The following is a 27,157-nucleotide window of genomic DNA, read 5'->3' on the forward strand; positions in this document are numbered from 1 at the left end:
GCTGTCAGCACGTAGGTTGGCTCAGATGTTGCCTTGCCACATCACAGGTTTATAAGCAAATGTACAGTACATCCTCTTTCCACAGAGGAGAATGTCCTGCCTTTTCTATTGACTTTTTAAAATTCATTCAAATATTTACTGAGAAACTAGAGTTTGAAACATGGTCAAAGAGGTGAGGCCAATGCACAGATAGAAGGTGCAGTGCATCCCGCAGTCAGAGAAACTAGTGCTTTAGGAGGTCCAGGTGGGGTTTCTTCCTGCCCTATGGGGTCATTGACGGGCAGTCAGGAAAGGGGATTGAGGTTAAATTAGAAGGCGGCAGTCTGGGTTGTTGAGACTCAGTACAACCCTCCGTCTCCTTTTCCTCCCCACCCATCTTTGTGCTTAATTTACCCATAGTGCCAGGATTACCCCGTGAGCTTTATTTCTTGCATTTGGGCTTTCACGTCTTATACAGAACTAGGTCCTTTCAGTGTTTGAGGTGTTTTCCTGTTTTGTGTGTGTGTGTGTGTGTGTGTGTGTGTGTGTGTGTGTGTGTGTTTGTTTGTTTTTTAAGGATTCTGACCTTTTGATCTTGGGGTTGACATTTGAGTCTTTTCCATTCTGGTTTGATTTTTGTGAATTTTTGGCTGGAGCATCTCCTACAAATTTCTTTACTGGAGCTTTCTCTTCAGTTTCCTCCTCATCAAAATCCTCATCACCATGATCTTACCACCTTCTCCATCAGCATGATGTTCTGCTTTTCTCTGTGGAGCATTGCTACCAGAGCCAGGATGCTTCCAGGGATACTAAGGGGTTGCACAGCACCCTCCTCTCCATTTTCTGACTCTGCATTTCCCTCCACAGTTACTAAGTGCTTACACTAATGTGCCCAGGCCCTAAGCCACACCACAGCCATGAAGACCACTGGCGTTATTTCTGGGCCAGCAGTGGTGTTATTTCCAAACCTCCAAGGGAAACCCATTGGTTGTACAGACATATTCAAAGCTGCCAGTGTTACTCTAACTGGATTGCCTTCCTAGCTGGAGAGTTGCGAGGTTTTATGAATCAGAAAAGCAAGAGGCAAGGAAGCCAATTCCATGAAAACAGGGGAAAAGGGCTCAGCAGTTAACCTTAGGATGAAGTATCTGTTCCTTCACACTTAAGTCTTTAAATGGAAAATTACTTGTACTTAACCTTTTATGATTCAGAGAGCAGTTTAATTGTAATTATAGCTAATCCAATTAAAGATGGATTATAATAACTGCTGAATTAATAGGTCATGAAATACTGAGTTTAATTAGTAGATTCCTATTTATTTTTTAAAAAAATGAAAAATACTCCTTAAGTTATGTGAAAACTCTTCAAAATTAAGGTCTAAACCTCAAATTGTGGAGGTTGACATTTAAAAGATCAGGATGCATCTTAAAACTGAAATGTAAGAACAAATATGAGGTCTTCAGAATCTTGCGTGTAGGATTTTTCAGGGTGACAAGAGCTAACGTATTCAAATGTTTTCTTCCAAATGCGTCCTTTTTCCTCGGATAACCCCAGAACCACCTACTCCTTGGCCAGAAGGATGCTACTGTTATCTGAGGATAAATCTACTTCTCTCCTTCTCTTTTTTAACATGCTGGTAGAAAGTGTCAGGATATTTCATTTTCTTCTCTTTCAAATTCTCTACTGGGTTATATTTTCAAGATAAGAGAATTGTTACCTAATGAGAGAATTGTTAGACACTTAAAAAAAAATCGACACAGAATAAACGATTAGAAAACCCTCAAGGAGCCAATTTTAAGGCCTGCCTGAGGGTCCTAGGGTTCTGCGTAGGTCATGCGGCTGGAGCCCACCTGGGCCGGCTCTTAGGAATATGACCTGGCACCAGAGCTGAAATACCTCCTCTAGGAGCCCCAGGCCGGAACGTGCCAAGATTTCTCTGTGCTTAACGGACTCCGATGGGGCATTCAGGAGTGTCCCAGCGGAAGTACTGTGGAGAGGTACATTATGGCAGTTCACATCAGACCTCAAACCACCGGAAAGCCTGGTCTGCGCCCATCCCGGAGTGGCACCGCCTTTTGAGTGCCCACAGAGCTGCCACAGCACTTAAAATGGAAATGCATTTCCTGCGAGCAGCAGCCCCTGTGACCAATCGCCTGCGTCTTTTGCATGGGGAAGCTGCCGAGCACCCAGAACCAGGGTTTTCCTAACGTTTGAAACAGGTGTGTTATCAGAGTCCATCTCTGAGCACTTCAGACTTCATACATGCCAGGAAGAAGGGAGTGTGTTGTACCTGATGGGCTACTGGCAGATTCAGACTCTTGCAGCCTCAAGAATGTGGACTCTCCAGCAGCTGCTGCTGCTCCTCCTCCTCCTCCTCCTCCTCCTCCTCCTTCTTTTTTTTTTTTTACAACAACAATGTATTTCTATAGCTTTCAATGAATAGTTGAAACTGGACTTCAAAAAACACAATTTAAGCCAAAACCGGTTTGGCTCAGGGAATAGAGCGTAGGCCTGCGGACTGAAAGGTCCGGGGTTCGATTCTGGTCAAGGGCATGTTCCTTGGTTGCGAGCACATCCCCAGTAGGGGGTGCGCAAGAGGCAGCTGATCGATGATTCTCTCTCGTCAAAGTTTCTAATTCTCTATCCCTCTCTCTTCCTTTTTGTAAAAAATCAATAAAAATATATTTTTAAAAAACACAATTTAATAGCACCAAAAATATGAAATACTTAAAGATAAGTTTTACAAAACGTGATCAAGATTCATACACTGAAAACTACAAAATATTTCTGAGAGAACTTAGAGAAGGCCCAAGTAAATGAAGATAGATACTGTGTTCATAGATTGGAGAACTCAATGCTATTGTGGATTTTGCCCAAATTGATCCTTAGATTCAATGCAATTCTAATCAAAATCCCACCAGTTTGTTTGTTTTTTGATTCTGGTAGAAATTGACAAGTCAATTCTTAAATTTGTATGGAAATGCAAAGGATCTAGAATAGTTGAACAATTTTGAAGAAGAAAATGTTGGAGAACTAACACTCCCTGATTCCAATACTTATTCTAAAGCTACAGCAATTAAGATGGTGTGATGTGGATGAAAGGAAGTCATAGCGATTGATAGAACTGAATGTAAGTCCAGAAATAGACCCACATGGATATCAGCACTTCCTTCCTATTAGCATTGCATTACCCAAGAACAAAAAGGTTCCTGTTTCTCTGCTTTTCTCCTGAGATAAGGCAGTCATGGCAAACTTGTTTGGAAGTTAATTTTCTATCTGCAAATTAAAGCATTCACTTTTAGCATCTCCTTTCTTGCCTCGGAAGATTATATCTGATTGTGTAAGAATCTTAAAGGAGCACCAATCTGGGTATGTTTGTAGTAGGTGACGTTAAAAGTAAACTTGAAAGTTAAAGTGGTTTATTAGAATATTTGTTAGTAATCTGAGTTACAACTAGGAATATTACATTATGCTAATGCTGAGTTGCTACTTCATATTATCAGTTTTTAAATATTTTAAAAATGGAGTTGTTTCAAAAAATGAGAAATATATATATATATATATATATATATATATTGAATAAAAATAGTATTTTTAACTTTTTAAAATAGGTTTTGTATAAAATGACAAATCACTGTGACAGATGCAATTTAATAATTGGACTTAAATTTAATTAATGAAAAGCTAAACTTATGAAAAAGACTGACAACTTCAATGATCTGAAATTGAAGGTTGCAGTGGCAAATCAAGGCTAGAAAAACAAATCATCTCACTCTTTCACACAGTAGAATTGTGTAGCTTTGTGCTAAGAAATATTACAAAATAGCTCAGGCCTACATATCTCTAACCTTTCAATTAGGGGGTTGCCAAAAAGTACGTGCAAATGCCATCATTGTTAAAAGGAAGATTAGGCCCTGACTGGTTTGGTTCAGTGGATAGAGCATCAGCCTTCAGACTGAAGGGTTCCAGGTTCAATTCCAGTCAAGGGCATGTACTTCGGTTGCGGGAACATCCCCAATAGGGGGTGTGCAGGAGGCAGCTGATGGATGTCTCTCTCTCATTGATGTTTCTAACTCTCTATCCCTCTCCCTTCCTCTCTGTAAAAAAATCAATAAAATATATTTTTAAAAAAGGAAGATTAGGAGGTTCAGAAGTGTCCGTTGGGTCTCTTTTTGTAGTTTGAAGGACTTTTGTTAAGTTCGGCTCACTATTAAGAGGAAGAACAACATATAACTATAGAGAGATAATTATATAAATTGCCCCAGTTTTCTTGAATTGGCATACTTGGGGCTTACGTGGAGAAGCTTGGCCTTTTCAATTAATGTAAAACTGATTAAAATGACAAAATTGTGTGGCTCCATCTTCGACTTTAGACACAGTCAACTCTGCTCTCGTCTCGCCCTGGGAGCACATATTTCAACATTTTCCCCAAATAACTGTCCCGTGCCAGCCAGCCAGGCAGCCGATGCCTGTTCCAAAATAAACACAGGGACTTGGAATCTAGTTTCAACAAACAGAAAGCCACACCGTTGATTTATCGGATGTCCCCCCAGGAGTAATTTCTACATTTCGGAGTTAGGGAAGGGAGGGGTGGAGAGAGGCAGAGGAGCTCTCGCCCTGACCGCAGGGCAGATGTTCTCAGGATGGTGGGCACGGGCAAGGGGCAGCTGTGACCGGGCAGGGCGGTTTCCTGGCCCAGGCGTGTGCTGTGTGCTCAGCCTGGGTGTGGCTCTCTGGAAGACTTACAGAGTGGCAGCCTGATGAGTGACAGCATGCCTCCTCGCTGACAGAGGGTCGCTCGGAAAGGGTCCCAGGCACCCCGTGCCAGCAGTGCCTGGGCTCCGGCAGGACGGAGCAGGGAGCCGGGTGGAGGGAAGTCGCCTGACCAGAATGATCACATCCATGTACTCACATGCTAGTGGCCAGTCAGGATCTTCATGGACACACGCTTCACTCAACATGGGGTTCTACATTAGCTAGGAAAACAGCGAAGTTCAATCCCCCCAAAACAATAATTACTCTATATTTATTTATTTTAAATATTTCCATAGCCAGCTTTTTAAAAAATATATTTTTTTATTGATTTCAGAGAGGAAGGGAGAAGAGGGAGGGAGAGAAACATCAGTGAGAGAGAATCACATATGCCCAGACCGGGACTGGAACCATGACCTCCTGGTTCATAACCATGACCTCCTGGTGCATAACCGTGACCTCCTGGTTCATAGCCATGACCTCCTAGTTCATAGCTGTGACCTCCTGGTTCATAACCATGACCTCCTGGTTCATAACCATGACCTCCTGTTCATAGCCGTGACCTCCTGGTTTATAGCCATGACCTCCTGGTTGATAACTGTAACCTTCTGGTTCATAACCATGACCTCCTGGTTTATAGGTCCATGCTCACCCCCTGAGCAACACCAGCCAGACTGTTAGTAAGAAGAAATAAAACTCCCACAGGAAATGAGTGCACGCGCTGCCTGCAGAGGGAAGGGGCTCTGACAGCGAGCACTCCACGTATAGAAAGAGACCGTGTTGGGAGTCTCACCCCAAAGGGTTTTCCTCCGGAGCCTCAGTTTCCCTCACAGGACTGTGAGGAGAAGGCAGGGAGGCCCTGAGTGTAAAACACCAGTTGGTGCAGTGAGTTCTAGTTCTTTTTCTCACTTGCCAGTGTGCCTTCTCCTCGGTATGGTGGGTCACTAGCCAGGCCGCATGTCCAGCCCTGAGAGGCAGCCAGAGCTTTTGTGGGGGATGATGCTCCCCTGTACCCCTTATTGCTCTCAGCCGCACCCCAGCCCCTTGTTCTGGAAGAGAGCAGACAGCATCTTCCTTCAGGTGGTTGCTGGAGGTGAGTCACCTGAGTCCTGTGTAGGGCTTTCTCTGCTGTCCCACCTGCATAGAGATGAGGCGAGGGATTCGCACGTGGGAACGTTTCCCTAGAAAAGAATTCAGATTCTGCTTTCCCTGTCACCTAATTCATTAGCACGCAGAGTTGGCTCTTGCTTTATGTGTAAAGAAATATTCAAGTAGATGTAAGGAATGCAGATTAAAAATTATTTCAGGAAATGTTTACAAATACCTCATCTTTTTTGTTTGTTTGGTGGGAAAACAAAAGTATTACTTCTTTTTAAACGTGAATAATTGACCGAAATTTTCAATTTATGTCTGGATTTTAGTAAATATGTCCATGTACTGGTATTTTTTTTAACAAGATTGTATTAAATTTACTCTCTCTAAAATATTTTACTTCTCTCTGAAGTATGTTAACCATTTCTTAAGTGAAATGGTTAACATACTTTAAATTTAAGGAAATTCTTGGTGACTTTGAAAATTAATCCTTTAAAAATATGTCTCATAGAAACTTGGTACAATATAAAGTAGATTATAATACACGAACCTTTATATTTCTGTAGTATTTGTTTTAAAAATTATGAGGTATGCTTTTTTATTAGCACTGTAGTGAATATATTTTTAACTCAGAGGATTTTTCTTACATATTAGTTTGAGAGTTTTATCTGTTTTACCTATTTGCATATCTCCTTTCTACTACATATTTTCTAAGGTGTGACTTTTATTTTTTTTAACTTTATTGCTGACAGTATTACAGCTGTCCCCTTTTTTTCTCCCATTGACCCCTTCTAGCCCACCCCCACCCCAGGCCTCCACAACCCTATTTTCTGTGTCCATGAGTTACGTATGTGTGCATACGAGTTCTTTGGTTGATCAGTGGTTTAAAATAATACTCCATTAGACTGAAAACAAGGAGGCACATTTTATAAACCTTTGATACACACTGGTTTCCAAATGTTTATCCTTCCAAGTGAGAAAACTTAGGAAAAATAGTCTGCGCTATCCAGTGTCATACAGTGATTTTGTTTGGGACCGTGAGTGGAGCCAGCTCTTTCAGAGTGTGTTTTCCCAGTTCACTAGTGATTCTTTTTAGAGCAGTTTGGTGGTGGCAGCTTTTCAGAGGATGCAAGGCGTTAGTAGCTAGTAAGGAAGAGTTCATTCTTGACCTACAAGTGAGAAGTAAAAACAGCACTATTTGTAAGAGGCAAAGCAGATCTAGATTGACTAATCGAGTCTTCAAGAGGAATGTGCTTGTTGGGCAATGTGCTTTTTGGATAATGAGAAATAAGGAGGCGCCCAGGACGTGTGCAGAGTTTGGAATGCTGGAAGAATGTATCTGTGTTCCCTCTTGGGTTTATGATCAATATGAATGATTCTTCTATCCCTACATGTTTAAATTCTATTTGCCAAGTGTCAGCCAGGAAGCCCATCTTCTACTGCTTGCTTGTGTTTTCTGTCATCTGAACATTTTTATAAGTGTTCAGTCTGCTTCTCTGAGGTTGGCTGAATACATTTGCAAAGCTCGCTGATCATATTCATCCAGAAGATCCTGACGGCTTCACGACTCTTTTGGGGATCCAGACATTATTCTCCAGGGTCTTCCTTTGACCCAGGAAGGCGCGGAGCCTCTAGATCCACGGGAGAAAGGAGGAGGCATTCATCACTTCAGCCAGCCCCATGTCAGGTGACCCTGGGAGCCCCATTAAAAGGTCTTCAACAGGGAGAAGCTTGACTGCATTCTCAGGTGAAGGCAAGGTGATGGGTTATAACTGCTGAGCCGGGGGCGCTGAGAAAGAGATGGATAAATCAGCGCAGAGGAAGCCAAAACAGAAGATAGTGTGAAAGCTTTTCCCTGTGGTCCTGCCCTAGCGCTCCTTCCAATCTGCAGACTAGATGTTTGTTTTCATGATTGCATCCAGGCATGTTGCTCTCCAAGTGCTGGAGGTCAGGTGATAGAGCTCAGGTGCTGCAGGGGAGATGTATCCGCCACAGCCCTTGGGCTGGGAGAGCTTTGGCAGGAGGGACTGGACGGTGCGCTCAGAGGAGCCATTGATCCGTCTTGGCAGGCAGCGCCCACTGAAGCCACCATTTGCAGTGGCTTCACACGCCTGTCAGTGCCAGTTGGCAAACTCATGGAGGTGAGGAATGAAAGAACAGAATGTCACAACAAAGAGGAATGACATGAAAAGTCACATTTCCTTATTTCTCAGAAGCCTTCTGAGTCAAAATTAAATATGCCGACAAATGAATCAACTCGATCTTGAATAAAAGGCCACTATCTGCACACATTTTTTTCCATATAGGAAAATCGATTAACATGCTTTTGACCATTAGCTTGTTCTAAATATCATCGTGTGTTGTAATAACTCAGAGAACTAGTTTATAAAGAGGAATATTGATTTTAAGAGAATACGTTTTAGTGGAGAACAGCAGTTGATATAGACGTCAAAACCTTGCATTAAGGATTCCCTGGTTGTGGTGGAGTAGAAAGTCAGTGCCAAGATAGCAAGGTTAATTTCCAACTCTGATTTCCTAATAGCAGGTATAATACATCTCCCAGTCGTCCCCCTAATGCTGGTCACGTGGTACAAACTCTGCCTGTTGCCAGGGACTCCAATAGGGTAGTGGTTGGCAAACTGTGGCTCCCGAGCCACATGTGGCTCTTTGGCCCCTTGAGTTTTTAGCAAAGGCCAGCTTAGGAGTACCCTAATTAAGTTAATAACAATGTACCTACCTATATAGTTTAAGTTTAAAACATTAAGCTCTCAAAAGAAACTGCAATCGTTGTTCTGTTGATATTTGGCTCTGCTGACTGAGTTTGCCGACCACTGCACTAGGGGAAGCAAGCTGTACACACGTTGCAAATCATGCTTTCAAACTTCAGAGGATTGTTGACATCCCATGACTCACTCAATTTCAATGCCGTTTCCTTAAACCTGGAGAAATTACCTCAATTTTTGACTCTAGGAAAAGCTGTATGTTTATCAAAACAAATAAGAGGGAATAAATTAGCACATCACACCAGAAGTTCAGCACAAGATGAATAAATGGGAAATATAGATGCTGGCAGAGGTCACAATTACTGCCACAGTAAACACACTAAAGAAGCACCTTTAGCGGGCCTAGCAGACAGCAGCCATGCACATCAGGAACTACCTACAGTAATCTGTCAAAGGCTGATGAGTCATGTTTCCCTGCATAGAATGTCACATACACCTGTATGGTGGTTTAATCCTTTTTCTCTCACTTGGTGTGAAGGAGAAATTGTTTCAACACTCACCTGGAATAGTACACAAATAGATTTATCTGTTATATGGCTGCAATAAAGCTCAGAGCCCAATCCATGTGCCTTGTTGTTCCATATACATCTTAAAATAATGAAAATGCCTTAATTTGTGAGTTTTTTGTATTTATAAATGATTAAAACACATGGAATAAGGCTATTATAAAGTTCTATCAATCTATTGCTACCTGATAGCATTCTTTTATTTTTTAAATATATTTTTACTTATTTCAGAGAGGAAGTGAGAGGGAGATATATATATATATATCATTGATTGGCTGCTTCTTGCATACCTTCTACTGGCAATCAAGCCTGCAACTTAGGCATGTGCCCTGACAGAGAAACAACTGTGACCTCCTGCTTCACATAGGTTGATGCTCAACCACTGAGTCACATAGCATTCTATTGATATATAAGGCATGTAAAATAGAGGATATTTTTATTTCTATCTAGTGTGTATATGCACATCCATTCCATATAGGTAACCCCCTAATCTCATTGTTCTACTTAAATTAGTCTTTGAACAGAGCAGATGCAAGCCACTAATTCCATAAATTCACTTGATTTCATCGCCTGTCGACCACTGCAGAAACCATACATGAGCTATATTAAGAGGATCATAGAGATGACACAGTCTTTGGCAGGCCTCCACCACTCCAGAAGGAGAAATGCCTGTCCCTCCTAGGAAAACCCACATAACTTACCATCTGACTTTATTGCGGGAGCCTTCAAATAAAGCTCCTACATTGGCAGCCGCTAAATTCCTCTGACATCGGTTTCAGCAGAGGGGAGGTTAGCTATTATACACCACAATATTGCTCTTGTATATTTCCTGTTGGAATGAGTCCTGTTACGAAGGATTTTTTTTTAGCACTAAGGAAAGCAAATTCTGTCTTTGCTTTTTCGCTGGAGAGTGCAGGGGTGTGCATGGAGCAAGGCCAGGTTTTAAATGGCTGCCTCTTGCATATTTTTTAGGGAACAGAGCTATTGCTACTTCACTCTTCCTATGCAGCCTTTCCACATAATTTGCATATTCACCTGTTGCATATTTTTCACCATGTTAGCATCATTATGGCTGCTTACTGCAGGCTTTGGTAAACTTACATAACTTACTGTAGAGCTTCTCCTCTGAACAAGCTCCGCTCACAACTCTTCCCTCTCCTCGCAATTGCTTACGTATAGTCCACCTCCCTGGAGCTACAGCTTTACCGTTGATGCTCCACAATTTGATGTGTCACTTCTCTGCTTAACACGTTAATAGCGTTGAATTTACTACCAGGAGAAGGAAGAGAGCTAAAATCCTTAGAGATAGGTAGAGTCTTGCTCTTCCAGGGAAGTCCTCCAGCCAGTACATCCCCACCCCCTGGGAGCTTGTTAGAGATGCCGGATGGATGCCCCTCCAGCTGAACGGGAAGGAAGTTGCATTTTGTCCAACAGACTGTCCAGCTGACTTGTTTGCGCATTAAAGCTCATGAAGCCCTGGTTCCAAGGCCTCCTTGGTCTGGTCCTGTTTAGCCTGTCCAGCCACCTCCTTCCACCACCTTCTTTTCCCTCCTTCCTTCCAACTTGCTTTCACCGGCTCTCATTTCTCTGGATACAGGATGATCCTATATAATAAAAGCCTAATATGCTAAGTGTCCGGTCATCTGTTCAACCAATCAAAGTGTAATATGCTAATGATATGCTAAGGTTGTTCAACCACTCATTATGATATGCACTGACCACCAGGGGGCAGATGCTCTGACCAGTAGGTTATCTTGCTGCTGAGGTCTGGCCAATCTGGACTGAATGAGGTGGGCCGGATACTCCATGGAGCCTTCCCACGATCTCTCCCTGGCTGGCCAACCTCCTGCATCCCTCCACGGCCCTGATTGTACACCATTGGGGTCCCTCCGCCTGGCCTGTGCCCTCTCGCAATCCAGGACCCCTCAGGGAATGTCAGAGAGCCAGTTTTGGCCCAATCCCACAGGCCAGGCCAAGGGACCCCACGGGTGCATGAATTTGAATTCATGCACCAGACCTCTCGTCTATAAATACAGTAAAGTGGTCTCTTTGTTCAGAATCTTCTTTCCCAAATTCTCTACCTAAGAAACCACTGCTGGTGCTTTATGATCAAGGCCAAATCCTTTTGCATCTGGTGTTTCCTTTCAAATTGCGGCACCTAATAATCAATCACAATTAGTCGTTTTTATCCTCTTCATTCCTATGAGACATTTATATGTGCACTTTTAGTACAGTACTTAAGTTGGAAGTGCCTGCTGACATGTCTCTTTCCTTCAGTAGACTATGTCTTTAGTTCCCTGATACCCAGTAGAACACAGATAGCATGTGGGGCCTTGACAAATGGTTGTTCAAGACAGCCATTAGTGAGTGGATGCTGTCAAGGCAAATGAAAAAACAGTAAATGTTTTTGTGAGACAATGGAACAAGTGCCTTTGGCATCCCTTAGAACAGGGATCCAAAGCCTGCATCACCAGGGCCCAGTGGGACCCTCAGCCACTTTGGTTTAAGCCAAGTTGGCTTTGGAAATTAGTTTCTACTGCAGAGTTGATAATATCTATACTATAAAAGGGTAATATGCAAATTGGTCATGACACCCTCACAATAACTACCGAACAGCAAGCTGCATAGGGTGTCTAGGCTGGCAGGGAGGTTAGCAAGGGATGACCAAACGACTGACCAGCAGGCTATGTGGGGTGACCAGGCCAGCAGGGGAGGGGGCAGTAAGGGGCAACCAGGCTGGTAGGGGGGCAGTTAGGGTTGTACAAATCAGCAAGGGGAGGGCAATTAGGGGCAATCAGGCAGGCAGGCAGGAGAGCAGTTGGGAGCCAGCAGTTGGTCCCAGATTATGAGAGGGATGTCTGACTGCCACTTATTCCCTAAGGGGTCCCTGATTGGAAAGGGTGTAGGCTGAGCTGAGGGGATCTTTCTACCACCGTGCACGAATTTCATGCACTGGGCCTCTAGTTTCTTAATAAATTTGGCTGGAAACTATAAGGCAAACAGAGTCTATAGGTGAAATTTCAAAAACAATTGAAGTTGCTTGAATCACACGTACGGTCAAGCTGCTTTAGACGTGCAAAGTTAGCATGGGAAGTGAGGTCTGCTTTCCCGCACACATCTGCAGGAGATGTATTTTCTGAAGGCAAACCACAGACCCATCATACTCTTCAGGCCTGGGTGCAAGTGTACAGGGGATTGTGTATTTCAAATGCATTAACATGCAGTTTGGAGCTTCAATGCCACCTTCAATGGCAAGTCATTAATCTATAACTTAAAGACCAGCTAAAAGGCAAATATCGAAATGATCTAGTAAAATGCTATAAATTATTTTTAAGCGATACATATGTTCAATTAAAACCATGAGCTCATGCATTTATATCCGTGTTTGGCACTGCCTCCCCCGGGAGAAAGACATGTGAAAAAGTACTATATAAAATCATATTGCAGTAAGCCATTTGCAATGTGCTTTGACGATAGAAAACATTAACTTTGGGACTCCGTTAAGCAAATGCTATCCCCCTGAAAAGAAGAATTATAGTTTTCATTCATTGATCTGTGTTACACAAAACTCTACTCATTTTTATTATCTTTTTAATCTCATCAATTAAAACATTGTAGAAATGTAGGTTCTGTCTTGTCATAGAAGTACCTACAGATTGTCTTTGATCTTGCCTCTTAAGATATATAGTCTGGCACTGCACAGGGAAAGTTTGCTGGCCTCCATGTTTAGCTAATCTGGGCATAAAATGTAGACATTTTCGCCAACTGAGAAGTGATGCTGTCACAGTATGTGGACATATTTCCTAAAGAACCTTCGCAAAGTATATAAAATAAAAATGTGTGTGTTTTTAAAGATGTATTTGGATTTTTTTCTGAGAATTATCTGCAAGACAAAGGGTTATGAAAACTGTATGGGAAGCAAAATAAAAAAAATGGAAATAAACAAAGGATATCTGAACAATTGAATTTACTTTATAAACATTTTAAACCTACTGAATAAAGAAACCTGCTCTCCAGGGAATTCATCTTCTTTTTAAGAAAAAGCAGTAAATTGTTCTGAGTTTTTAAAAGCTGCACCAGCCTCCCCATCCAGGTGTGCTGAGTACATCCCAGTTCCTGGAGAAAGTGAAGCTCACACAGCAAGGGCCTCTCCCCACCCAGAGCCTCCCCTGGATGCAGGCCTTGCCATGCACAGAGGGAGGGCTCTTCAGAGTTGGAAGAGAGAGGTGTTTTGTTCCACTCTGACTTGCATATATCTGTTCAAGACAGAGGGTTTTCTGGATTGAAACCTGGCTTCTCTGAGAGCTATTCTGGTGGAGGAATATGTGGTTCGGAATTATTGCTGTGAAATGGTTGCCTGCTAAAAGCACAATCATCGGAGAACGTGTTCAAAGGCTGGTGGTTGCCCTAACTGGCTTGGCTCAGTGGACAGAGCGTCGGCCTGCACACTGAAGGGTCCCAGGTTCGATCCCGGTCAAGGGCATGTACCTTGGTTGTGGGCACATCCCCAGTAGGAGGTGTACAAGAGGCAGCTGATGGATGTTTCTCTCTCAACGATGTTTCTAACTCTATTCCTCTCCCTTCCTCTCTGTAAAAAAGATCAATAACATATATTTAAAAAATAAAATAAAATAAAAGGCTGGCAGTCACTAGGCCGGCAGATGAGGAGGACTGAGGCACCTGTTGGCACACACATAGGTTATAAAATGATCTCTGTTCTGAAATTCTTGCTGCACAGCCTTCCATTGTGATGAGAACATGCTTGAGTTTACAAAGTTGAGACTGAAAATGATCATAGTTTTTAAGGTGTAAATCATAAAGGAATAACAAACTATTCTCAAGTAGATTAGTTTTATTCCAAGGCAATATTTTGTCAGTAAAAATCAAGAAAATTCCATATGCTTAAATACTTTTTAACTTACACCGTCTATTCTTTTTGGATATTTTGTTTGTATCCCTGGCTTGCTTTAAATAAATTGCCATATCCCTTCATTTTAAGAATCTTCACTTCTGTTTAGTAGTTAACCTATTACTAGTGTTTTAAATTTTCTTATGACTAGTTTATATGAATATATGCCAATTTGACATTAAATATAATAATTTTGTCTACTTACTATTGAACTGATTATAGGTCTCAAATAAATTCTAACATAGATAGTTTATGAAAATTACATTAAAAGTCGCTTTTCATAATTTTGAGACAGTGCTGCACTTTTATAACATTTTCAAAAGAAATAAAATTTTACCACCTCAAATGATAGCCGTTATCTGATAGCTCCCATCTAATGGTAATCACATTTGAAAGTCTAATTTTTTTAAATAGATGGCTTTAAAAATTAAAAGATATCAGAACTAAGAAAAAGAATGACTTTTTAGCCTCAAAACATCTATTAGAAATATATGAGGTAGCGTTTATTAAAAGGATGCTGTTAGATAAATGATGAAGGTAAAAAATGTTCTTTCAATAGCAGTATCTGTAGAAATAATACATTATTGTTCTGAATGACTAAGAGCCGTAGACATTTACATTTGATCACTTGCTGAAAAGGTATATAAATTTTTATCAGCAATCATAACGTGCTACACTGAGATTACATTTTTAAGAAACTTGATCAAGTGAAAATTCCTTCATTCGTCATGGGACTGGCAACAACCTTAACTTATATTAAAAGATTTCTAGAAGATCAGTCTCCCAGATTCAGACCAGCTCCCAGGGAACACCTCCTTATGTATAATTAGTCACATTTTGAATAAAGTCACGTTGCTGTGTTGTGAATCTGTGCAGATTGTTAACATCTACAACAAAAGCTGCAAAATCACTTCCCTTATGGTTGTACCCAATGACTAATATCAACATTTAACGTTCTATTAGTGAACTGTAGGAACTGAACTGTCTATATATTCAATTGATTGATTAATTTTCCTTACTGAATAGCATGAATTTTATCAGGCAAGTCCTGTGATTTACTTTATTTAACGTACATTTTAAATTAAGCTCATGTAAATCATTATATTTTTACTTTTTAATTTTATTTTATTCACTCCAAGTATATGTTAGGATTCAATTTTAAATATACTACTGATGAAGTGAAACTACCTTTTGTAAAAACAGGTAACATTCCATGAGTTTATTTTCACATAGCAATATAACTCTTCTGAATTAGGATTCTATTCATGTTCTCCACATTGAGGAGTTTGATATTTGTTTGGAGTTTTTGGAGTTTTTTTAGTGATGAATACCCCAAACTCAGAATTGGTGAAGCGCTAGCACACACACACACACACACACACACACACACACTTTTCAGGCTTGATTCTGTATTGTCCTCTGGGAGAAGAGTAATTCCAAGTAGAAGCCCCCTGTCACTTTGGGTGGTGGATGTTATTCAAGTGCAGAAATTAAGAGCCAAGCTTTGAAGTTGGTTGGACAGATCGAAGTTCAAATCCCTGCTGGACCACTAGTCAGTGATGGGCCTTCTCCAGGCTTCAATTCTCAATGTTTTGGAGATAATTATTACACTTTCCTCATTAGCAGGTTATAGAACAATAAGATGAAGTGTCTGGTGAAGTACTAAGCACTCAAGCACTGTTACCTACTCCTGTCAACTACATTTGAGCAATTGCTCATATTAAAATCGCTGGTTTAGAGCTTGTATTGTGTTCATTTTATGTTTATAATTTATTGAAAAAAAATATTTCTTTTCAATGCTAATTATATTTATCATCACATATATTCAAAATCTAAGCAGTTTGGATTTAATTTAATTAAATACCATTAAATGCTTAAATATCATTTTTATTATGAGAAAGGAAATTTCTTAATGAATAATAAAGACAAAAATATGTTCAATAGTCTTTGCATCCATTTATTTTTATAATTACAAGATAGTGTTAATTCATGTAGATTAGTTCTTTGGTTTCATTTTAACGATATGATAACCAAGACATTAAAAAAGTATTAAAAAGTTTAATCTTGCTGAAACTGATTTGGCTCAGTGCATAGAGCATCAGTCTGCGAACTGAAAGGTCCCAGGTTCAATTCCAGTCAAGGCATATACCTTGGTTGCGAGCATATCGCCGGTAAAGGATGTGCAAGAGACAGCTGGTCGATGTTTCTCTCTCATCGATGTTTCTAACTCTCTATTCCTCTCCCTTCCTCTCTATAAAATATCAATAAAATATATTTTTAAAAAGTTTCATCTTTCTATAGGACATTGTTATTTACCTGAAAAATATAATGGTGAGGATTTCTTCGTCTACTCAAACTGTCCAATTATTAATCTTTTTATTTATAATAATCGCTCATAGAAATAAGAATAATAGAACTGAAATAATCTTTCTAACTTTTGCTATAATGTCAATATTTTTTTCAATAGTGCATAAGCCTAAACATTTTGAAAGAAACAAGTGCCTGGGAAGAGTGGCTCAGTTAGTTGAGTGTTGCTCCATACACTGGAAAGGTTAATGGTTTAACTCCTAATCAGGGCACATACCTCGGTTTCGAATTTGATCTCTGGTTGGAGCATATAAGGGAGGTAACTGATCTGTCTCTCTCACATCATTGTTTCTCTAAGCATGCCCTCAGTGAGGGATTTAAAAAAAAAAAAAAAAAAAGGAATATTCATTTTAAGTGCTTTTACACAACCTTCAGCATTAAGAAAAGCAAGTTAAAACACATAGAATATATATTTTCAGTTATTATCCCAAAAAGCTACATATATGCAGAATTACAGACAAAGCATCTTAAAAAACAAACAAACAAACAAAAAACAGATTCAGCTATGTTAGAAAAAAAGTGATAGCACAAATGAGAAATTAATTTAATTTAAAAAAGGATATCCAAGAATTGCAACAGGTCTTAAAATTCTATAACCACTTAGCATATAGTAAATACTTGATAAGTGCTATATATCCTGGGAAATATGGGAAGAGGTAAGCAAGGAATTTTTAGACAGAAAAGAAGTATAGTTGGATTTTTATTCTAAAAATGAAGGATACCAGCTAAAACCTCCCTCCACATTTAGATACTAACTTTCTTTTTCCTAGTTTAGAATAGTCCATGATCTCTAATTCTTCTACTTCCCTTTCTATTCATCACTCATCCCTCTTCGGTTTGGTTGCCTACCCCATCTTGCCACATAGACAGATCTCCATAGGGTTACCATTGATTTCTGGGCCATGGAATCCAGTGGACATTTTTTAGTCCTCCACTTGACTGCTTAGAAGGAGATGACTTCATTGATCTCTTGATTTTTGAAAACCCTCTATTTCTTCAGTATCTATAACGTGCCTGGCCTAATTTCTTGTTATGGCTCTGATAGCAACTTCTTTGTCTCTTTTGCTGATTGATCTTTCTCATTTAGACGTTAAGTATTAGCATTCTCAATGGGCAGTTACGGATTCTCTTCTCTTCTCGCTCTGCCTTCTTTTCATTTCTGTTTCTTATTCTAAAATTCCCCCATAAGTCATATAACCCCTACCATGAGTTTATCATGACATATCCTAGTGGCTTCTTAATGTATGTCTCTAGTACAGAATTCTCTGAGATTTTGGCTTCTTAATGTATATCTCTAGTATAGAATTCTCTGAGGTTCAAAATTGAAAATGTTACTGCTTATACAACATGACCTTTAGGTGTGACACAGAAGTACCTTTAAGAGTACCTACAAGTAGATATGCTCCAAATCAAATTAATTATCTTCTCATATAGCATCATACACACTAATGCACACATCACAACCTGTTTTTTCAGAGTTTTCTATTTCAGTTCAATTCTGCAAGCCAGAGACCTAGAAGTCATTATGGTATTTATCTCTCCCTCACACCTACCTACCATATGCAGTCCAGCATCAGGTACCATGTACCTATCATTCAAAGTCTGTCTTAAAGCTGTCCACTTCTCCTCTTCTTCTTATCAATGAAGACATAATATTTTTAAGAAAGTGTTCATTAAGTCCAGAGCCATCTTAAAAACTCAACCATTTATTTATGGTTAGCAATTTAACATGCCCTGGTCATGTAGAAGTAGTTAGAAATAAATGCCATGAGGATCAATGTACCAAAGGAAAAAAAATATCTTGAGGGGATAGGAAATTGATAACAAGTGGCAACCAACAATGTGTCAATATAGCAGAAAAGGATTTCCAGCATTTAGCTGGTAGTAGATTGAATATAAATGAATTAATATGGCTCTATTGATTTTTTAAAAGCAAAATCTAGGACCCATAAATTAGAAGATAATACATAGACTCATACTAATTATTTATTACACATGGCTCTCATTGATGTACTACATCTCTCTATATAAAAGCCTAATATGCTAAGTGTTTGACCCTTCGACCAATTGCTATGATGTGCACTGACCACCAGGGGGCAGATGCTCCAACCAGTAAGTTAGCTTGCTGCTGGGGTCCAACCAATCAGGATGGGAACTGGGCGAGACAAGCCAGACTTGCCCTGGAGACCTCCTACAGTCCCTCCCTGGCCAGCCAATCTTCTGTGGTCCCTCACCAACCTCTAAAATACTTCTAATTAATCTCCCTTCAATGTGCAGGAATTCGTGCACCAGTAACCATTTTTAGTGTATTATTCAGTGGTGTTCATTACATTCACAATAGTGTGCAACCATCACCACTTCTGTTTTCAAAACTTTTTCATCATACTAAACTGCTCATCCTATATAATAAAAGCCCACGGACCGAACTGCAGGACAACCAGTCACTATGACGTTCACTGACCACCAGGGGGTAGACACTCAATGCAGGAGCTGCCCCTGGTGGTCAGTGCATTCCCATGCGCTCCCACAGCAGACCTATCCCCACAGGCCACTACCCCCACCAGTGCACAAATCCCATGCATCAGGCCTCTAGGTTAGGGGTGTCGAACTCAATCAGAGAAGGGGCCAAAATCTAAAATCCAGCCTAAATCGCGGGCCGAATGGTTTACTGAACAGTCATAAACTGTCATTGTGATGGAAACGCAGCGGAGTGCAGTGATGACAGCGCGGTGCGGGCCACATTGCAAGGCCTGGCGGGACGGATTTGACCCGCGGGCCTTGTGTTTGACACATGTGCTCTAGGTAATAATAACTTCCCATTGGTAAACTCTCATCCCTTCCTGTCTCTGTGAATTTGCTTATTCTAGATATCCCATATATCTGGAATCAGACAGTATTGAACTTTTTATGTCTGGCTTAGTACGCATGGCATAATGTTTTCAAAGGTTCATTATATTGTAGTTTGTATCAGAAGTTTGCTTTTGTCTAGCTGAGTGATATTCCATCTCTGTGTACACTGTATATTGCATTGTGTTTATTCATTCATTAGTTGATGGATACTCGGGTTGTTTCTACCTTTTGACTTTGGACAATAATACTGCAATGAACTTTGGTATAAAAGTATCTGTTTGAGTCCCTGCTTTCAATTCCTCCCAGTATATACCAAAGAATGGAATCAGTAGGTCATATAATAATTCAGGTTAACTTTTTATGGAATTGCCTAACTCTATGTCACAGCAGCTATATCAGTTTATATCCCCACCTACAATGTCTAAGAGTTCTTCTCATTGATAACCTTTCAAGGGTGCTTAAAAATAAAAGTTATAAGGCATAGCACAATGTTCTGGAAAATCTTTTAGTCTAAAGAATGCTAGCATTCATTTTTATTACAAAAAAAAAAAATTACTTTCATGTTTAAATAAAATCCTGTCCTTCATAGAGGTAGATAATATGAACAATCCATTTGAGTATGGCATGCAATTTAAATTGTTCTTATGATCAAAGAATTGTTTAGATCTAGCCTGTTCTGTTGTTTTGTATTCAAGCTTTATTTGACCAAAACTAGTCATTTTGAGCTTGCTGGCTAGGTTAGTAGTGACCTTTGGTGGAAATGAGCAGTTAATCACCTGCTAGGAAAATCAATTTCAAGGTTGACCTATCTGAGCTGGCTAAGATAATTTATCACATATATTGGGTGACTGGCTTACTATTTGCTCCCCCATCCCCCACCCCCAATTCCAGAAGCATGAAAGCTTTGTTTTAACTTTTATACTAATCCATCAAATATCAGTGAACTTAGTTTATAACAGATATTCATAATGACATTATTCAAAATAAATTGTGTTTTATTTTTTAAATATATTTTATTGATTTTTTTTATTGATTTTTTTTTTTTTTTTTTTTTTTTTTACAGAGAGGAAGGGAGAGGGATAGAGAGTTAGAAACATCGATGGGAGAGAAACATCAATCAGCTGCCTCTTGCACACCCCCCACTGGGGATGTGCCCACAACCAAGGTTGTTGACCGGAATCCCTTTCAGTCCGCAGGCCAATGCTCTATCCACTGAGCCAAACTGGTTAGGGTGAGAAATTGTGTTTTAATTCCTAAAGAATAAGTCATATAGTTTCTGTCTTTCATGGAGAATTAGAGAGGGAGAGAACAGGAGCTGAGCAATAAGATGATCTCATTTCCCTCATTGCTTGTGAGTCCTTGACTAGGTAACACTACCGCCATGTTGAGGCAGTTTTATTGGGATAGGAAATGTTAACAGTCTTAGCAATTCTACTGCAGCATTGGCACTTATACAAGCTTAGCAGTGTTTGTGCTTCATGACAGGAAGAAATGTGAAATGGTGACTTGCTTAAAACAGTAACTTTGGTTTTGTTATCAATTCATATGTTTACCTTAAGAAATAATGAGACACAAATCCACATGAATAAAACCATTTCTACCTGCATTACCAAAGTAAACTCCACATATATCAAGATACTGTTCCACCCCTGAAGGCAGCATAGTTCATATATTTTTCTGTAGTTTGTGTTTTCCTAATAATAGTTTGTCGTGGTCTTCTTTCTAGGTCAATAAATATGGTTCTCAAGCATTATTTTTAACACATGCTTAGCTTTTTTCCCATGTCTCTATAAACCCTAAACTTGGACATTTCAAACAATATTTTTTCACTATATCTAAACCACTTGAGTTTTCATCATGTGATTTAATCTCTGTGCTCATCGGGTGGTCCATGAAGTCCAGAAGGTTGGTGACCGCTGTTTTAGAGTGCCTAATAGTGACTTCCTTAGCCACCCTGTTTCTGACTCAGAATGCATTTCCTTCAGTATTCCTCAAACTTGCGACGTGCCACAATTTTTTTCTGCTTGGCAGACATCACATGAGGTCCTCCCTCAAGGAAAAACAGCTGGATTGGAGGTAATAACATAGGCTCTCTTCTATCTGATGTTTTCTACATATCTGAAGACATGGTGCGAGTCAGCTGTTTCCTGACACACAAGGGCATGTGGAATATGGTGACTCGATATTGCCAGTCCAGAAATGCCAGCTGACTTACAGAAGCGCACATTGTCTTTTAGCTTCCCAGTTTCGGAGTCATACTTCCTAAACTGTCACCTCCCACTTGCCATTGGGGGATGTTGGGCCACACAAAGAGGCACCTTCCTTGAAGGGTGGTTGTGAGGGCTAGATGAGATGGTGCGTTTAAGGTCTGGTGCCCAGGGCCTACCAACAGGAACATCTCCACAAAATAGCAACTGTAATCATTTCTACCTACAGTATTTGGAAAACAGCTGCCTAAAATACAGGCATTTGATAGACATATTCAGTAAATGGTTTTATTTATTGTAGAATGAATTATATTAAAGTGGAGACATGCAAAAACCATTGAACTGTATGTTCACTTGAGGAACACTTCATGAAATACCTCTATAGCCCACCTCTCCCTCTCATTACCTTGAAACAATTTGGTGAAAAAGAAAAATGGTGTCCTTTGGGAATATGTCAGAGGAAAAGTGTGTGTTGCTCAACATTGCAACATCAGTTAGATTCTCTATGAATATTTAAAGGATTCTGGTAATAATTCATATGCTAAAATCCAAAAGCAGCCTTTGCAATAAATGAAAAGTTTCCAGGTTAAATATCTTTGCAATATTCATATATATTTTCTTGTCTTGAGTTAACATAGATAGCAGTTAAGGTATAATTTTACCTATAACTAACTTAAAGAAATCAGACAGATAACACGAAAAGCACTGCCTTTCTAAGCGCAAATATAGCATTAAACTGTCAAGACTTGAAATGTTCAATAAACTACATGTAGCGTAAGATTTTAAAAATTCAAATAATTTCCTTTGAGTGTGATAGAAAATGAATGTATTTGCCAGAAAATTGTGATAATTAATTGCAGAAGGCTGAATTTTAATGAAAGGCTCTGAGAAAAATAAAATGATGAAATGAATGTGCTGTTTGCTTTTAAATCATTTATGGTTGAATAATTTATATTATTTTTAGTTCAACCAGTTAAATTATCCATGATGAATGCTACATGAATAGGAGAAATTTTAAATTGTCAGGTTTTTGAATTAAAATGTTTGCCAATAACCACTTTCTGTTTTTTTTTTTTTTGCTTTTTTTTATTACTATTTTAATGGTTTTATATCAGAATATAAGTTAGAAGATTCAGTTAAAGTATACAATATAATGAGCTTGCAGGGTTAAATATCTGACCTACATTCTCAGACATTAAGGTAAAATCTCTTATATAGGTGGGTTATGTGTTCACTCAAAAAAAAGTAACCTAACTGAAAAGTATTCTGAATCTCCTGAAAATCTGACTCACAGTATTCTCCTCAATTCTGTGTCTAATAGCATTCTTCAATTGTTCATACCAAAATCTTCATAGTCTTACCCAGAACCCTGAACTTCTTTTCTGTCAAAGTTCACAACTTATTCATCACTAAACGTTGTCTAAATCTACCTATGAAATACACCAAGAATACTTTTCACCTACTGTAACTACCCTTACCTAAGTCACCCTACCTCTCTCTCTCTCTCTCTCTCTCTCTCTCTCTCTCTGTCTCTGTCTCTCATTATTTGTCTCTAATGTTTTCCCTTTCTATATCAGTTGCTTTCCTACAGTCTCTTCCAACAGCTAGAATTATCATTTATGAATAAAAATCAGAATGTTTCACTCAACTAAAATCTCCCAATAGCTTTCCACTTCAGAGTGAAAAGCAAAGGTCTTATAATGAACTTCACAGCAATATAATGAGCTATCCTCTGCTACACCTCCAATTTTACCTCTACCACTTTTTGTTGTTGTTGTTCCCTCAGTTCTTTCCTCAAACACAAGTATGTTCTTACCTCATCACTACTGCAGCTCTGCTTATAAAGACATGAATTTCTCATATTCCTTCTCTTTCCATTCATGACCCCACCATTGATTTGACTTTCACCAAAGGCACCATGAACTCCATCTCTAACTGCTACCAAACTGGCCCCTACCAGGTATTGACTTGACGAGTTGAGAGCAGACTACCTGCCTCCTTAAAACCTATGTCATTAAGATTCAATACTGAGTCATAACTAGGGTTGCGTTAATATGTAACTAATTGGTAAAAGAACCAGACAGGGTACAAAAGGTAGATCCAACTCCTCCTGAGCTAGAAGATTGCTGCAGTTCTAAAAGGGAAGCAAGACCAAGACCAAATATGCTAGGGGATGATTACAACACATGTTTGACGGTGAATCCAAAACCAAAATGTCCAACTGGCCACAATCCAAGCATAAGTGGCACAGGATATGGGAGGAAATCTAACCATGATGTCATTGGTGAGTGTATTTCTGATTGACGAGTCTGAGCTGGTCCATGGGCATAGGGAAAGGAATTCAGATAAAAATGGCACCTGTTTGGGGATGCAGATATTGAGGAAAAGGATGTCCCTTGAGGTTAAGGATAACCATTAAAAAACAGAGTTTTAGGAAAAGGTAAGATCCAGAAAGGCCATGTTCAGTGATAACTTGAGTTATAGGGTAATAAATACAATTAACAGAAGAAAATAATTCAGTGTCCGAGTTTGTGGGCAACCAGCTCCAATCTTGGATTAGTGAGACCATCTTTATTCCCATTGCTTAAGTCCAGAAGTGATTAGGGGGAAACTCTAGTAGCCCAGTTGCATCTCCCACAGCACAGAATGCTCAGAGAAAAATGAGCTTCATCTTAGCAATAAGCTAGGGGTTGCAGTGGGATCATTAAGAAAAGCCTTATTGGGAAGGTGACATTCAAAGAAAAACTTAGAGAGCTGAGGGAGAGGGAGCCATGGAGACAATGGGCAAAGCATTCCAGGCCTTATCACAAGGACTTCAGGAAGGCAGGTGCAGCTGGAGGGGACAAGGGGGGTTTGGGAGGAAGGAGGAGGAACATGGAAAATGAGGTGGGGGTCCAGGTACAGTCTGTGGGGCCATGGTGGGAACTTTGTCATGTGCTGTGAGATAGGAGGCCACTACTTTACTTGTTTTTTAACAGAAGCAGGTATGACCTCTCTACTGGTGATAAGCTCATAGCATGACCTTAATTACAGACTCACCATTGCCAACTGGCCAGCTAAAAGCTAGAAGAGAAGAAAGTGGAGATTTTAGTTTAGTTTTTCCTTTTTATGGGATAATAACCTCTTACTTCAACAACGCATGTAACTTGTGCTTTCTACACTTCTCCTGGCACGCTATTACTAGTTGACACTCCAGTACCTTCTAATCTTAGATCAGTTGCCCTCAAGTTAAATTAAATTACATTTATTGAGTCTTTGGACATGGCAGGTACTACACTATCTGCTTTCTGTGCGGTCATTGTCATTGCCATGTTAGTCCCAGGAAACTGAAATGCAGAAAACTTTGGAATTGTGGAGTCTGTGCCGTGAGGAGGGTTGACATAATACTTGTTCTCATAGGCCCGGGATTCCTCTTCCGCTTTCTTGAGGTTGGCTGACATTTAGTGAGGAGAGAGGGCACCATTTACGTTTGAAGAGATGACTAAGTGAGCAGACAGTGGGCATCCTCAGATGTGGGTGCAGCCTGCAGTCCTGCCGGGAGGCAGCATCAGTGTGACTCAGCACAGATGCATTTGCATCGGAACACAGCTTTCTGCCTCTGCCCGGCTCGCAGGACTCCGCTGTTTTGTTTCGGTTTCTCTGTAAAATAATAATATCTGAGGTTGGATCGAAGCCTATAAGATTTTGTGGTCACTTTTTAAAAGGTAGCATCCAAAGTTAGTTACAAAAGTGAATATGTATTTAGATGGGGAAAAGAGAAAATAGCAACATACACATTTGCTACAGCTGACACATGCCACAGCATCAGGACTCTAGAAAATGTTAGCAGTTTTCTTGTTTAATGCTTCACAGTCAAGGTGACATAACTAAGGGTTGCCACAGGTAATGGGTGATCAGCTGTCAGAAGACTTGCTCTAGAGAGTCTGTCCTGCCGCCCTTCATAGGATGGCTGTTTAATCCAAAGAAAACATCCTCAATTGCAGTTGCATTGAACTGGCAATTTAGCTAATTTGTCTTTATTTCTCAAACTTCACACTTACCATCCCATTCAGAGAAGAGCAGCCCCACCTCCAGCTCGGCTGACGTGCGGTACACAAAACTGGGAAACATGGTAGAACCTTGGTTCTCCCTGGCTCCTAAAACTCTCCTGGCTAGCCAGGAATCATGTACCCGGAAACTCAGCGTGTTTCCCCAAAGACTTGATTGTTTAGCACTTTGCCTAGTGTCACTGTGGCACCACGGGTCACCTCAGATAAGGAGAATTTTCACACCAAATTATTTCAATTCTGAATGGCAGGCAAATGCATCCATTTGAAAACATTGATTGTATACTGACCAAAAAGTCTTAAAATTACACACAGATAACATAGAAAAGCAAAGTGATTTCTCACGGGGAGTTCAGGGTTCCATTCAGGTGAGATTTGGATTGAGAGTGTTTGCTCAGTAGAATGTTAACCTTGACACTTCTCTCTGGTTAAAAAGTCACTTTGTTTTTTAAATAATATATGTAATGGTTTTATTTTATTGTGCTCTTGTGGTCAAATTCAAGGTGAAGGTTATTATTTTGGGGACTACTTCCTACGCGAAAGCATTATCAAATGATGACATATGCTATCCTATATAATAAAGGGCTAATGTGCAAATGGTCATCACACCCTCGAGCCCTCGTGCCCTCCTGTCCATGTCCTTGCACCAGGGCTGGGGCACCTGAGGCTGCGCCCCCTGCCTGGTGGGGCTTGATAGTGGACCTGAGACTATGCGGCCCCCCCCCCCCCCCCCCCCCCACGCCCTGTGCTGAGCCAGGGGACCTGAGGTTGTGGCCCCCACCCTGCAGGGGCTTGATGGGGCTGGGGCTGGTTCTCACGTGATTTCAAGGTGCACACAGTTGGGTGGGGACTTGACTCTGGGTCCTGAGGCACGCCCAGACTCTGACAGAAAGGGGATTTTTCATATATATTTTACTCATTTTCTTTCATCTCTGATACTTCTATTATTGAGAAAGGGCAAATAACAATATTAAAATATTTCCTTTAATTAATTCCCTTTTAACGTGCACCAATTTTGTGCACCAGGCCACTAGTTAAATAAAAGCACAGAATTATACACATTCCACCCTTGCTTTGGTTAACTGAGGCAAATGTAATTGTCATTGACCAAATGATTATGACTTTTCTATTCTTTATCTTCCCTTTCCGCTAAGCTTTTGTTTAAACAGAGATTGTTATTACCATTTTGGTAAAGTCTCAATGTGACAGCACATGTAATGTACCTAGAAACCCAGCCTCACACTTTCTTCCCTTATTTTAAAAGATTTTAAGGCTGACATAAGCTCTGAATGTGAACATACTTTCTTCAATGAGAGATTTGCATAACCCAGTAGAAATAAAAATGTAAAAACCTTCAGAGATGCTAATAATGGAGGTCACAGAGCACCCAGCGAAATACAGTTGAGACATGATAGCCTGTCATTGTCTCCCTCCTTCTGTCCCACCACAGGGCAAAAGGCTGTACTTCACATTGCAATGAAGGTCTGGTCCAATGGTTAGGTTAAAAATGGCTAGTCATATGCTTATTTCTCGGAGGGAAGCGTATATGGTAGATCAACTGAAAGTATCTGTTGTATTAAAATATCTGTCTGAAATGTATGAGTGAATGATTGTCTAAATTGACAGGTGATTGCTATCCAAACTAACAGTAGATTCTGTTAGCAGA

At 40.1% G+C, this 27,157-nt stretch overlaps 1 protein-coding gene and 1 pseudogene across 1 annotated transcript in view; one reads left to right on the forward strand and one right to left on the reverse strand.

Annotated features, from left to right (window-relative positions):
- Positions 1-27,157, forward strand: part of TMEFF2 (transmembrane protein with EGF like and two follistatin like domains 2) — a 227,671-nt gene that overhangs the window by 65,644 nt on the left and 134,870 nt on the right. The window lies entirely within an intron of this gene.
- On the reverse strand, positions 408-25,555 carry LOC118709161 (annotated as a pseudogene).

The sequence above is a fragment of the Pipistrellus kuhlii genome, unplaced genomic scaffold (genome assembly GCF_014108245.1).
Source record: "Pipistrellus kuhlii isolate mPipKuh1 unplaced genomic scaffold, mPipKuh1.p scaffold_m20_p_7, whole genome shotgun sequence".
Lineage (NCBI taxonomy): Eukaryota > Metazoa > Chordata > Mammalia > Chiroptera > Vespertilionidae > Pipistrellus > Pipistrellus kuhlii.